At 45.4% G+C, this 11,659-nt stretch overlaps 1 non-coding gene across 1 annotated transcript; it reads left to right on the top strand.

The window, feature by feature from the left end:
• On the top strand, positions 266–338 carry TRNAS-UGA. The gene has a single exon. It is a non-coding gene; the product is annotated as a tRNA-Ser (tRNA).

An 11,659-nucleotide genomic window follows, 5' to 3' on the forward strand; every position in this document is an offset into this window, starting at 1 on the left:
CTTCACTGTGCTTGACAGCAAGCAGAGAAACACGATCAGAGCAACATGTTGCTTCTCCCTTTCACTCCACTAGTTACCTCATCTGACCCCTTCTCTCTGCAGCATCTCAACTTCTTTCATCTGATAATCCAACCTCACCGGTAGAATTTAAAAAACCTATATACCAGATACCTCTGGCTTAGATAGAAGTGCTTGAGAAAGGCAAGTCCTGGGTAGTCATTAACCTTGGTTTTTGGAAAGATAAGAAAATAGGTGAGGAGGGACTTCCCTGGTGGTTCAGTGGCTAGGACTCTGTACTTGAAATACAGAGGGCCCGGGTTCAACCCCTGGTCAGGGAACTATTATAGATCCCACATGCCATAACTACGAGTTTGCATGAAGCTACTAAAGTTTCCAGATGCCACAAAGAAGATCAAAGGTCCTCCATGCTGCAACTAAGACCTGGTGCAGCCAAGTAAGGACATAAAATAAATATTTTTGAAATAGAAATAAGTGAGGAAATGTCTACATATTAGAGGCCACAAAATATAAGTTAAATCTTTATTTATTCTGTATCCTGTCCTGCTAAAACGGATTCAAAATATTTTCTTTTTCTTTTTTTACCTTCTCATTTTATTCATTTTTTTCAGTTGAAGTCTAGCTGATGTTGTGTTAATTATATTAATTTCAGGTGTACAGCAAAGTGATTCAGTTACACACATATTTATATGTGAAAGCTAAATATACACATTCTTTTTCAGATGCTTTTCCTTTGTAGGTTACTACAAAAGACTAAGGATAGGTCCCTGTGCTATACAGTAGGTCCTTGTTTTAGTTTTCCTAAAGGGTCAAAGGGCTTTTTCCATCAATATTAGAAGGGCTGTTTTCATAATTCTAAGTATCGTTTGCTATAACCCGGAGCCTGTGACTGTTACAGGAATCTACATTTGTTTGACTGTTTGGTATAGAAAACTGTCTTCATTTCACTTAAGTTGAAAAGTGTGTCAATTATCACAGGATGTTGACTTTACTCAGGGACCTGGTCATTATAAACCTTCTGTAACATGACTGCTCTATTTCTACTTAACTTCACTAATAGAATAACTTCTGTGGGTCCTCAGGAACCCAGCTAAAGGCATTCCTTCTTGTAAAAACAAAACAAGTGCAAATTAACAAATAAATCTCTGAGATTAACTGGAAAACACAATGTAGAATCTTACTTTTCCAAGATAAACCTAAACCAAGGAATCTGTGCAAATATCTAGGACACTGTAAAGCTCTCTGGACTTCCCTGGTGGCACAGTGGTTAAGGATCCACCTGCCAACGCAAGAAACATGGGTTCGACTCCTGGTCTGGGAAGATTCCACATGCTTCAGGGCAACTAAGACCTCGTGCCACAACTACTGAGCCCACATGCTCTAGAGCCCGTGCCCTGCAAAAACAGAAGCCACCACCAGGGGTAGCCCTCGCTTGCCACAACTGGAGACAGCCCTCACACAGCAACAAAAACCCAGCACAGCCAAAAATCAATTAATTAATTTTAAAAACAAATAAAGCTCTCCAGGAGGGTTTTACATCTCACTAGTGGTTTGGCCATGTCAGATTCGGGTATGAGGGAAGAAGCCACTGAATTAGGGAGGAGAAAATTCCAATTACCTGTTGGTGTTTCAATACTAATGACAGTATGTCCTGCTCTGATATTTTGAAGGAAGACTGAACTAGCACTGGGCTTCCCTGGTGGCTCAGATGGTAAAGAATCTGCCTGCAATGCAGGAGACCCAAGTTTGATCACAAGGTTGGGAAGATCCCCCAGAGAAGGAAATGGCAACCCACTCCAGTATTCTTGCCTGAAGAATTCCATGGACAGAGGAGTCTGGCAGGCTATAGTCCAGAACACGACTGAGAGAGTAACACATTCTGGACTAGCACTAGCCAGGCTAAGTGCTCACTGACTCCTCAATACAGCCTTGTGCAATAGGTACTATTATTCCCATTTACTGCTGGGGAAGCTGATACACAAACAGGTTAAGTAACTTGCCCAGAGTCACACAGCTAATGAGTGAGTCCATACCATGGGCCATGACTCTTTACTGAATAAAAGGGAATCTTTCAGTCAACAAATATTTGAGTATCTACCATAAATTAGGTAATGAAGGATCTCCACAAATATGATCTTTGCTCTCAAGGAGGGAAAAATTAATGGAGGTAATTTAGAGAAACAGAAACTCATAAGAAAATGGTGAAGCAGAACAAAGTGAAGTTTCCTAAGAGCAGGCATGCATGCTAAGCCACTTCAATAATGCCCCACTCTTTGTGAGCCTATGGTCTGTGGCCTGCCACACTCCTCTGTCCATGGGATTTTCCAAACAAGAATACTGGAGAGAGTTGCCATGCCCTTCTTCAGGGGATCTTCCCAATCCAGGGAATGAACTCAGGTCTGCCATATGAGATTCTTTACCATCTGAGCAACTGGGGAAGCCCATTCCTAAGACAGGTATATACATTTCTCCATAGGGGTTCAGAGCAAAGAGTTGACACTCTTCCTTCACATCTGGATTGGAAGATGAAGGCTTCACTCAGGAGATGGGATCTGAGCTGGATCTAAAAGGATAACAATATTCTTTTACATATTTATGATTTTATTTACTGTTGGCTGTGCTGGCTCACTGTTACTATGTGGGCTCTTCTCTAGTTGCAGTGAGCGGGGGCTATATTCTAGTTGCAGTACATGGGCTTCTCACTGCAGTGGCTTCTCTTGGTGCAGAGCAGAGACTCTAAGGTGCGGAGGCGTCAGCAGTTGTGGCTCCCAGGTCCTGGAGCGCAGGCTCAACAGCTGCAGTGCAGGGGGCTCAGTTGCTCTGAGGCACGGGGGATCTTCGCTCACCAGGGATCGAACCCATGTTTCCTGCACTGACAGGTACATGCTTTATCACTGAGGCACCAGGGAAGCCTAAGGACAGCAGTATTCAGACCAGAAGATATCTGGGCAAGGACAGAAGTGGTTCTAGGCCAAAAAAAAGGAATGACAATGTTAGGGAGTCCCATCTGGCCAGTGGGTATCCTGGTGGATCAAATGGAACAAAGCATGAACCAGGACCAGATCCCCTGACCACCCACCTTGGGATCTTTCCACTACTCTTCACTGTCAGCTCACTCACCTGGTGATGATTCATGCTTCTGTGCTTGAAAAAACCTCCCTGGGACTCAAGGGCTTTAGTTTGGAAGGAAGTGACTCCTTCCTACTTCCTTATCTGGAGGTGAATTTCTAGCTCTGGACTGCTGCCAAGAAGCTGAGAGTGATTTCATGCTAGTCTTTTACTGCTCTTATGATCTCTGCCACACCCACCTTGATATACCCCTTTTATAAGCCTCATGATGGCTTCTCTCTCCTGCTAGTCTTTATTAGAGGAGAATCTGGGTCTGACTCAAAGATAAATAGGTCTAGTCCATAATCACAGAGAGGCCAGAGTCAAGGGGAGATGACAAACACAAATTCATAATTGCATCATCACATGGTACCATGAGTAGTGATGGAGATGTGCCCAGGGTAAGCTGAAAAAGAAAAGGGTCCCCAATCCAGACTGAGAGAATTGAGGTTTCCTGAGATGAGAGCAGTTAAGCTGAGATGCACAGTGACAGGAGGCATCTAATCAAAGGGGGCCTGTGAGGTGTGGAGCACCTTCCAGGAAAAACACAGGCAGAAACAGTGTGGTATCTATAAAGAACCATCAACAATTTGATGGGAGGCAGAGAATGCCAGTAAAAAGGGAGGAGAGGAAGAAAGAGATATTTAATATGCCTTTGTGCCATCCAAAATACATAGGAAAATGTATCCAAGCAGTAGATCCTCTGTAAATTAAAAAAAATAATAAACAAACACAATAAGATAATAGATTAGGATCTCCCTGGTAGCACAGTGGATAGGAACTGCCCACCAATGCAGGGGACACAGGTTCCCTGGTCCAGGAAGATCCCTCATACCGCAGGGCAACTAAGGCTGTGCGGCAGGACTACTGAACCCACCAGGTGCAACTGCTGGAGCCCTTGTGCCCGGGGTCTGGGCACCACAACAAGAGAAGGCTGAGCACTGCATCAAAGAGCAGCCCCTGCTCGTCGCCTCTAGAGAAAGCCCATGCACAGCAACGCAGACCCAGCACAACCAAAAATAAATAAATAAAATTATTTCTATAAAAGAGAGAATTAGGATTCAAGGGGAAAAAAGAGAGAAATTAAAAAAAAAAAGATGATGGATTAAATGTTCTCCAAAGTTCATTACAGTTCCCAAGGCAGTGCTGCTATAAGTGGCAGTGCAAGGCCTCTCTGAGATTTGAGTTCCAAAGGTTATGAGTTTCTGATGGAAGATATGGTCATTTATTCACTGCCTCGTTCAACTCTTTTACGACCCTATGGACTATAGCCCACCAGGCTCCTCTGTCCATGGGATTTCCCAGGCAAGAATACTGGAGTGGGTTGCTGTTTCCTAATCCAGATCTTCCCTACTCAAGTATCGAACCTGTGTTTCCTGCATTGCAGGCAGATTGTTCACCATCTAAACCACCAGGGCTGCCACAGCAGAAGGCAAAGAGCAGGAAGGTGGCAGCACCCCCCTGTGATCACCATCTTAGGTGACACAGAGGAGGGATAAGTCATCAAAATCATTACAAAGGGCTTACCCCATGGAAAATGGTTCACAAATTAAGGGCCTTCACGGTGCCTACCCCAAGGCCAGTCCTCACATGGCTATGAGGCTTTCGGGTCCACCTTCTCTGTGTGTGTTTAGTTGCTCAGAGGATCTTCCCAACCAAAGGATCACACCCACGTCTCCTGCATTGGCAGGCAAATTCTTTATCAACTGTGCCACTGGGCAACTGCTGCCTACAGACCCCAATATCAGAATGTTAAATGCTGCTGTGAAATCTTCAACACAAGAACCCTAGGAAGTGTCTAGGATTCCAGGTATCAGATACTTCGTGGCTACTAAGGAAATTAGGGGAAAGGGAAAACCAGGAGACAGGAGAATCTTTACCACTTGCCCCTCCCACCTACTTGGATTGGATATTATGGAACCATCATCTTTGGTGGCTGCAGAATGAGAACAGTGTTAGGCCCCTTGAACTCACTCACTCCCTATCCAGGAAGTGCAGTTCCAAAATAAAAATAAAAATCTTTCAAATTAGAGAAAAAAAAAAAAAAAGAAGTGCTACTTCCCAGGATGCCCTGTTTCCTGGGGAACTCAGTGGGTGCTACAGAGTTAGCAGGGCTATTTATGCACCGTGAAGCCATCTACCAAGAACCACAGGGAGGACTCCCCTGGCAGCTCAGTGGATAAAAATCCACCTGCCAGTCCATGAGACACCGGGTTCCATCCCTGGTCCGAGAAGACCCCACATACTGCGAGACAACTAAGGCCGGGCTCCAAAACTACTGAAATCAGAGCTCTAGAGCCCCTGTTCTGCAACTAATGTAGCCTTCACTGGAGACAACTAGAGAAAGCCATATACAGCAACAAAGACCCAGTGCAGTCAGAAAAAAAATTTAAATAAAAAAAAAGCAGCACATGGATTCTTCAGGTGAGATGGGTATGTTAGATCCCAACGCCCCCCCTCCTTGCTTATTCCCCCACCATTATCCCCTCTCCAGGGGTACCACATGCCTTGTCTCCCAATTTTGCTCTTTTGTGAAAATTCATGGTGAATCCCTAGGTTTGGGGCACTCCTCACTGAGACTTCCGCTGACCTTGTTTCCATTTATGTCCAGCCTCTCTAGATGTGAACAAGTGACGCCGGGGATGCTCGTCAGTCAAATCTGTCAAACTCTAACTTGCTTAATATTAATAAATAAAATACTGTAACCTATCTTCACTGATCAGGCTTGCCTAAAATTGTTTTTACAGTAACGTGCATGTCCTCTAAGGTTCACGTAGCCTAAACAAAAATAACTTTGAGTGAGACGTCCTTCAGTCACCAGCGTCCAGTTTGAGCTCCACCCAGTTAAAACTGGTTGACTGCCGGCCTTCCAACTGGGCATGCGCAAGTGCCTCTTCGTGCCGTTTTGACGTCAGAGAGCCTCAGACGTCAAACTCCGCCCTCAGAACGTGCTAATGGCGCCATTTTCTTAACATGAGGTCCCTGGAAGCAGCCTTTGGCTTAGTTGCACCTACTCAGAAAGTAGATAACCATATATATATATAAATTTACTTCTTTGGCTGTGTCTGGGTCTTAGTGGCAGCATGAAGGATCATTTGTTTTCCCACTGGGGCTTAGTTGCCTGGCCGCAGGTGGGATCCCATTTTCCCGACCAAGGATGGAAACCACATCCCCTCCATGGGAAGGTGGATTCTTATCTGCTGTACCACCAGGGAAGTCTGATTTTTCTCATTTTTTCCAACCGTTTAAAAATGTAAAAACTATTCTTAGCTCTCAGGCTATACAGAAACAGGAGGCAGGCCAGAGCAACTCCATGCATGCATGCGTGCAAAGTTGCTTCAGTCGTGTCTGACTCTGCAACCCATGGACTGTAACCCACCAGGCTCCTCTGTCCACTGGATTCTCCAGGAAGGAATACTGCCAGTGGGTTGCGCTGCCCTCCTCCAGGAGACCTTCTCAATCAAGGAATCTAACCCATGTCTCTTACGTCTCCTGCATTGACGGGTGGGTTCTTTACCATTAGTGTCACCTGGGAAGCCCCAGAAAGACCCCTGAGATGAACAAAAACAAGTGAAGAAGTACGATAAGTAGCCGTTCAGAGAGAGAGGAGGACTACGTGGAAAATAAAAGTGAACTACACCAGAAAGTGTGACTGTCTCTGGGTAAAGTGATGGTAAAGTCAAAGAAGGTCCTCTGAAGAGACAATGTTTCCATTGAGGCATAAATGATACACAAAGATAGGAAAGGAAAGTGCTTCGACACTCAGAGGTAAAGTGAACAATGTGGGTGAGCCATGGTAAGGAGACTGGCTCTCAACCTAGGTGTCCTGGGAACCACAGATTTGCACAGTGAGAAAGGCTGTAAGGTTGGGGCCCAGAAGCTCTATTTCTAAGAAACTTCACATGTGACTCTGATGTACAACCAAATTAAGAACTCCATAGCACCCTAATCATTCCCCCTTGAAGGTCTGACTCTGGATATTCTTCTAGAATCTTCTTGAAAGGGTATTTCCAAAGACCTTTCCCCAACCATGTAGTCTGCAGTAAGGACTTTTAGCTGGGTCTCGGTCTCACCATCCCACATTCTTCCTGTTTCATGACTGAAGCATAATGATGTCCTGAACCATACAGAAAGCAAACTGGGTGGTTCCTTCATCATAGGCGTGACAGGAGTCTGCCTGGTTCTGGGCAAACTTTCTCTGGAGTTAATTCAAGTGTGGACGCCCTGGAATTTAACAAAGATAAGAATCCATCTGACTTTTTATCATATTTATTAAACATATTTAGTTACTTTGCAATATCAACCCTGTTATCTACTAATAGTTATGATATAGGACTTTCTTGGTGGTCCAGGGATTAAGAAGTCACCTTCCAGTGCAGGGGACGCTGGTCTGATCCCTGGTCAGGAAACTAAGATCCCACATGCCTCAGGGGCAACTAAGCCCACGTACCACACTAGAGAGGCTACTAGTGTTGCAATGAAGATCCCTCCAGCTACAACCAAAACCCAATGCAGCCAAATAAGTAAATATTTTTCAAAATTATGATATAGCCAAAGGCTATTCATTATGTTTACAAGTGATCTCCTTAGTAAGAATTGGTTAACATCAATTATGATCTGAGAACTCAAACTTTGATTAAATTTGTAGACTTTTCCCTCCAGGATGAATTCTCTGAAACTCAACAATGTGAGCATTTAATTTAAAGCCTGAACCACATTTGGCTATTATGAACAACAGAAACAGTACCAGCCTGGAGTCTGAGATCTGAGGTCTGGTTCCAGTCCTCTTTTGCAGTTTTCCTTTCCCTCTACAGTCCCACATAACCTAACCTGCTGAGCAGATAGGTGGGTGTTCAATAAATACTTGTTGAACAAACATTCTAGGGTACTTTTATAGGAGACAGCGAGGGATCTTTTGTGGTGAGGAAATGTGGATGATTTCTGTTTTCTTCCTTCTATTTTTCTGTATTTGCTAAATTTCGAACAAAGCAAATCCCAATCCAAAAGTTCCTCTAGTATGTGGGCATCGCTGCCCCTATGGCAGAAGGTACTCAATGAATGTCCCTCCTCTACCCTTTCTTTGGAATTCCTGATCATCCATGATGGGGAAGAAAATACTAACTCTGAAGGAAGTCGGGTCACCTCTTCTGGAAAACGAAGATTAAAGCTAGTCTCGGAGTAAGAAATGCCCGCAAGGCCCCCAGCCCTACACACCAGCCCCAAACCGCCCTCCTGGTGCCCCCAAACCGGGTAAAATCAACCCGGTGCAACTCCGGGGACGCTGGAAAGGGAAGCCATGCCCAGAGACGCGTCATGCCCAGCCTTCTGCGCCTGCGCGCCTTGACCCTGGAGCCTCAAGAACGCGCAAGGCCGCACTCTTTCAAGACTCTGTGAACGCGCAAAGGCGGCCAGCGAGGGAACGTGCACCCTGTGTCCCCCTGGCGGACAACAGTGGAACAACGGGGCTTGGGAGAGAGGTTTTGGTGGATAGAGGGTGCCAGGAGTCGCGGAGGTGCGTTCTGGGGAATCCGCCTTCGTTTTGCGGCACCTCCCTACCCTCCTTCCCCAGTCCTCATTGCCAGTTCAGAACAAAGGAAAAGAGAAGGCACCAACCCTGAGCCCTTAATATGTGCCAGGCCCTTTGCATCTATTATCTTATTAAATCTTTCCACTGCAGTATTAGTCCGATTTACAAAGAACGAAAGTGAGACTCAGAGCGGGTGACTTACTTAGAGACACACAGCTAACTAGTGATGAGTTTGGGACACAGGTCTGTGTGTTCCAAAGGTTGTCTGGAGCCCTGACTTTTGGTGGCGTGGGGCCCTGGGCTTGGAGAAACCAGAGCCTGCTTCTCCTCTCTGGCTGAGAAGTCTCTGCAAGAATACCCAGAACCATTTCCACGGTCATTTGAAAGAAGCTTAGCTCGTTAGGCAGGAGAATTTTTCAGGCTGGTCCATGTGCCTAGGGCATCAGGCAGGACTCCAGCTACATCCTAAGAACTAAGGGGGTCAGGGCAAGACTTTCCCAGGTATCCCCACACAGTCCTTTTCCAGGTCCAATGACAGAGGGAACACAGGAAAGGACCTGGAAGAGTCAAGGTGGAAATCCTCATTGATGAGGCTATCAGGGCATGGCAGGTTAATGTCGGTGCCTACAACTGTGGGATTGTCTAGGGATGATGAGAGAGAGAGTTTATACAATACCCATCTGGTGACCAGACCTTTAGGAGAGATATACTATCCAGATGATGCCACCATCTCCTCTTGCCTTTCAAGAGAGACAGAAGTCGGTGGGAGGAAGGAGAATTTGTATAATGAGGCAGAGGCTGCTGGCCTTAATTTTCAAGGCAACCAAGGATAAAATTGTAGAAATGTCCAAACTGAGGGAGCTACAGATACTTTGGGGCTTCCCAAGTGGCTCAGATGGTAAAGAATCTGCCTGCAGTGCAGATCTGGGTTTGATCCCTGGGTTGGGAACACTCCGTGGAGACGGGAATGGTTAACCCACTCCAGTTTTCTTGCCTGGAGAATTCCATGGACAGAGAAGCCTGGCAGGCTACAATCCATGGGGTCACAAAGAGTCAGACATGACCAAGCAATGCACACATACACATACATACAGAAAGCTGGCTGGCAGGCAGTCTGGATGACTTTGGCTTGTGATCCTGGAGGAGGCGCACAAGTAGTGGCTCTTACTTCCTCTCAGGGCAGTGAGAAGAGGCCAGAAAACGAGAGGCAGACTCACAAGAAAAGAAGGCAATATGGTTTTCTAGAAGGAAAAATGATACCTGACATCCTAAAGACATGAAACAGTCTGGGCTTCAGTCAAGTTGACCTGAGTTGGAATCCTAACTGTGCCAAACCCCAGTCTTCCTATCTGAGAAATGGACACAAAAAGAATCCCCCTTTACAGTGCTTTAAGAATGATATGCATAAAAGATGTTAGCATGTATAGCACAGATGAGATTAGTGGATAATTCTCTGAATGAAATCTAAAATTCATCACATTTTAAAAGACTGATCTAGAAAAGAGAAGTTGATAAAAAGTGGTATAAAACATATTTATACAAGGTAATCTTGAGGGGAAAATGATCCAACTGTATTTTAGTAAACTGTCTTTCCCATCTCAACTTCCACAAACTGCCTGTACCACTCAGCTTGCTCTGACCTGGAGAGAACTTTGTATTCTATCATTTTCTTGCTCACATTTAGTCTCCTTGACTAGATTATAAACTGCTCAAATAAACACAGTTGACAAACCATCCATTACATTCCAGATATTGGGTCACTGTCAACAGATCCCTGAAGACCTGGCAGTCGAGGTTGCCAAAATAAAGGTAGCCAGCATCATGGTGCGGAAACCAAGAGTAAACATAATCATGGTCTTGCCCAGAGCTGTGGTTTGGCTGCAATTGGGATAATGTCTATGGTTTTGGCTGCTTGCACCTCAAGACGGACATCAAGAAGCTGTGGGCAAGCAGCTCAAATTTTCAAATGGGTGGAAGTGTTTTCCTGAGTACAAGTTGAAAACATGGGGATCCCACAGCCTGGCCTGGTGCAGGCAGAACACAGATATAATTTCCTGCAAAATGTGAACTTTCATGGACATGCTCCTCTGAGCCAGAACATTAAAACAAGCAGGTAGCATGCTTCTTAAAACAATCTTAAGACAAAAATATTACCTGGAATACTGACTGCGCCCTGCCAAATGGCATGAAAACAGGTAGGTGCAGTAAGCTTGACCAACACATTCATTGCTAAACATCCCGAGATAGAACAGAACCTGGGGAAACTGTGTCTACATGGCTTCCCTGAGAGCTCAGCTGGTAAAGAATCTGCCTGCAATGCAGGAGATCCCAGTTTGACTCCTGGGTCAGGGAAGATCTCCTGGAGAAAGGATAGGCTACCAACTCCAGTATTCTTGGGCTTCGATAGTGGCTCAGACAGTAAAGAATCCACCCGCAATGTGGGAGACCTGGGTTAGGAAGATCCCCTGGAGGAGGGCATGGCAACCCACTCCACTATCCTTGCCTGGAGAATCCCCATGGACAGAGGACCCTGGCAGACTACAGCCCAGAGTCACCAAAGAGTCAGACACGACTAAACACAGGCATAGGGAAACCTTTAGAATAGCTAAGTGACCCAAAGAACCAGAATCAGGCCTTGCTCCCAAATCCCTCCACTTCCTGAGGAACAGGCAGTTGGGTGTTAACAGGCTGGAACTTCCTCTTCCTCCCCACTCATCCCTCTCTTGCCTCCCTCGAGGACAATGATAGCTGTTTTGGAGACAGAGATGGAGATGCTGGGTAAGCAGAAATGAAAGGGATGAAAGGAATGGGTTACACACTCTCCAGAGAGAACACGTGACATTGAACATTCTAGAAACTGTAATGGAAACACCCTTCTATATTATTAACCTGAATGGTGACTTCATAGGTGCACACACATGCAAAAATTCACTTAGCCGCACTTGAAGTTCTGTGCATTTTGTTACATCACTGAAAACCAAAACTGAACGACCATCAGCCACAGGC

This window comes from Capra hircus, chromosome 19 (genome assembly GCF_001704415.2).
Source record: "Capra hircus breed San Clemente chromosome 19, ASM170441v1, whole genome shotgun sequence".
Taxonomy (NCBI): domain Eukaryota; kingdom Metazoa; phylum Chordata; class Mammalia; order Artiodactyla; family Bovidae; genus Capra; species Capra hircus.